This window comes from Meleagris gallopavo, chromosome 21, assembly GCF_000146605.3.
Source record: "Meleagris gallopavo isolate NT-WF06-2002-E0010 breed Aviagen turkey brand Nicholas breeding stock chromosome 21, Turkey_5.1, whole genome shotgun sequence".
Taxonomy (NCBI): domain Eukaryota; kingdom Metazoa; phylum Chordata; class Aves; order Galliformes; family Phasianidae; genus Meleagris; species Meleagris gallopavo.
In genome coordinates, this window is record NC_015031.2 from 8,713,434 (window position 1) to 8,717,082 (window position 3,649).

The window sequence follows — 3,649 nt, forward strand, 5'->3', positions numbered from 1 at the left end:
TTGTCTCAACTAGGGTCCATGTTTTCACAAGCAATGAAGAAGTGGGTTCAAGGAAACACGGATGAGGTGTGTTCTCTTTTTATCTGCTCCTTGTGGCATACTTTACAGTTCAGATTAGGGAAATCAAGTGTTTGGGTTCTTAATCCTGGCTGTTTCTCCATCTCTGATAACACCAGTCAGAACTCTCAGGCTGTGTACCAAATACCTCACACCTGTGAGATGGTGTGGGGTTCTTTTTGTCACTATTCCCCCCACCAGTGTTTGATGGTTTAACTGACAAAATTAACAATGTGCTTACAGTCAACAGGGTTTTATTACAGTGTCTTTACTAAGAGTGGCAGTGCTCATGTTTATTGCTTTTTGCTGTGAAGTGATCACTGTACATGGGTTACAGGCTGCATTTCTCCCCTCTGGAGGGGTTTGGAAAAGTATAAAAAATTCACCAAATTGCATCAAGCAGTAAATATTCCTATTAATTGGATTGAATGCAGTGCATGGAAGCCAAGTCCATTTGCATCAAGGGAAGATCTGCTTACAAGTCACTGTGCTGTGAATGTTAACTGCGTGTCTGAGGTCGAGAACACGAATGATGCTGAGAATGCTGTATTCTCATTTAACAATTCCACCTGTGTTTGGGATGTTTTTCCATGGCAGGCTCAAGAAGAGATGGCTTGGCGGATAGCAAAGATGATAGTCAATGATGTCATGCAGCAGGCACACTGCGAGCAGCGCTCAGAGAAGGGCACAACGGTAAGAGGTGGAAGGATGCACGCCTCTGTCTGACCTGAGCCAAGGTGTGGGAGGAGCAGAGCTCTCACTTGCTTTCTTGGTGCCTCTGAAATGCACACTGCCAGGAGTTCAGACTTGTATGATCTGAAGAACCAAAGGTTGGACTCCTTTCAACCTACGTACAGGGCTGTAGGAGTTTTGTAACAGATATCTTCAGTGGCTCTGTGCAAGTCTGCAGCCATGTTGATAAGCAGTTTAGTGTTGCATGTTAATGTTTGATGCATATTGATGCCTACAGACTAGGCTTCAATCATTGGTCCATAGTTTCACTATGTGACTTTTGATTTTTCTGCAGCAGTTATGTTTAAACGACTTGCATAATAATTTCACCTAATAGCTTGGCTACAAATCACATAATTCCAATCTGACTGGATGAAAAGGTCACTCAGCACAATATTGGGAAATGTCAAGTGGCTGCAGATGTTCTCGATTCAGTTAAGCATGTTACTGTAAGCTGAAGACTGAGAGTAGCTCTTCTTTCTTTCCCAAACTCATAAGCACACCTGGCTTTAACATTTGTGAACACGAAATGTCTCTCTGTTGAGTGTCTGTGTGTGTGTTTTAGGGTATGATGAACTCTAACCCTGCTCTTCCTTTTCCAGCTATGATTTTAGAAATGCCAGAACAGGAAATCTGGTTTTCTGCGTTGAGAATGAGTGAACTTTCCCATTTGGTGGATTCTTTAACACAGCCAATAAAAACAAAGCACTGTTACTCCAACTGCTGATAACTCCCTCGTTTATAAGGAAGAATTAAAAAGAAGCAATCCTGTACCTCCACTGTAGAGCGTGAAGAAACACTTTTTCCTGTTGTATGTGGCATTTAGCATGATGGTTTTTAGAGATGAAGAGATCGTTGCTGAACGTGTCACTGAAAAACTCTGATCAGCTTCACAAATACTTGACCCTGTCTCAAAAAGACTCCTAAGCAAAATATCTGGAAGGGGACACAAGCCGCAGCAAGGAGGGGAGAGTTTTGCTGTAGTTTCTAGTTCTGCAACCAGTGATTTTGTAACACGTAACTGCAAAGGCCGTGGAACGTGCCCCTGACATTGGCCATTGGAGGAGCAAACCTGAAATGATGAATTCATTTGGCAGTGAATGACCTAAAAAGCTCTAAGTTTTTAATTTTCCTTACTTGAAATAGATGAGTATTCAACTGTAAGATAAATGTATTTTACTTCATAACTACATTAACTTTGAAGGCAGCGTAGAATGATGAGCAAAGCCTGGACGGTGTGACTCTTCCTTGTCAAGCTCTGACAATTGCACACTTACATTCATCTCCTGCTTCTAACACAGCAGACTCGAGCAGACTCTAAATCTTATGCTTGTGCAACCCTCTGCTCCTGAGCCTCGGCTGTGAATGCACACCATGTTTTCAGGAGATTCTACCCGGTAGACTGCTCCATTTTTTTTCCTTTCCATCCCCTAAGCAAGGAAAAAAGTAATTGCTGCCATGTGTTACTGCCATTCTGCATAGCTTGTTGTCCTCAAACCAACATAGTATCTAATTCCAGATGTTTGGTTTACAAAGGAAAATAACTTTAATGACCTCTGACCGCCTTTTTCCTGACACTGTCAATACTTGCAACATACAAAACCTTTAAGTAAAGCCACAGCGTGATGCAGCACCTCCATTTTTCCCAGTGAATTGATTTTTACAGAGTATCAAAAGCACTGTGTGTAACTCTGTTACATCACTGCGTTTTTAATATACAACACTTCTACTTTGGGTTTTTTATTTTACTCATGATTGCTTTCTTTTTCTTGAACTTGTGCAAAAAATCACTTTGCAAAAGAACTCAAATCATCTCCAGTGTTCCAAATATTTTGATTGACTAGCAAGTGTTATTCTGTTGCAATATTTGATTGTATAGAGAGACACTGTATTGTCTATATATAAAAAAAAAAGGCAAAAAAGGCTGTGTATAGGTTTTTGGTACTATGTACCACTTCTTATTTCTCTCATGCCCAAGTATTCATGTACTTAAAGCATACTATATTTAATTGTGTTTTGATTTAAAATATATAAATATTAAAATTTGTGTCAATTTTCTGTTTTGATGGGATTTGAATTTTGATGTTGGTTTTTTTAACGTAGGTCCTGGAGGTTCATAAAAGAGATAAAACATTGTAATGTTTGCCCTTTATGTTTGCAAACATTTCTTAATCTTGTAATGGATGGCATTGAATTAGAAATGATGTCTATAAATGTTAAACAAGTTTTTGAACTGGGGGGGGGGGGAGCTGTGTTAGGTGTCTCACTGTTGCTGTGCCTGATATCTTTGATGTGTGGAGAGATGATGGGGAAAACCCAAGTCTGGGAAGGCAGAGTTCTGGCTGCTCTGCGTGTTAAGGGAGCACTGGTAGCTCTGAACCTGCTGTAGTGTGAAGCACTGAAGGATTCCTTTCTTAGCTCAAGGTGTGATTTGCACAACAGGAACTGAGGTTGCTCACAAGGCTGGGCTGTGATCACAAACGTGGTAGGGAAAGGTGCAGGTCGACATCCTGCAATGCAGTGCTGAACTGCACGTGTATAGCTCTGGCTTGTGCAGAAACCTGAACGGCAACCCACTTTGCATTCACCACCGCTCTTTCTTTTTCCTACTTGGCCACATTCAGACCTCAGCAGCTACTTTGCTCTCCTAGCAGAGCACGTTTACAGATTACAGGCCCCAACTTTGGGCCCTGATCACGCATTCTTTCAGCAGCAGCACTGCAGACGAGACGAGCAACGCGGAATTTACTGCTTGCTTCATGATGGGTTTGCATAGCAGGGTTGAGTCTTTTTCCAGCCCAGCTGAACAGCGTTTCGGTGGAACGCTCCCAGCAGTCCCGAACCCGCGGCTCCCACCGCC

At 42.0% G+C, this 3,649-nt stretch overlaps 1 long non-coding RNA gene across 1 annotated transcript; it reads left to right on the forward strand.

The window, feature by feature from the left end:
- Positions 1-2,860, forward strand: LOC104913940. Its single transcript, XR_795729.3, has 3 exons — positions 1-66; positions 655-750; positions 1,392-2,860. It is a non-coding gene; the product is annotated as an uncharacterized LOC104913940 (long non-coding RNA).
- The last annotated feature ends 789 nt before the right edge of the window (positions 2,861-3,649 follow it).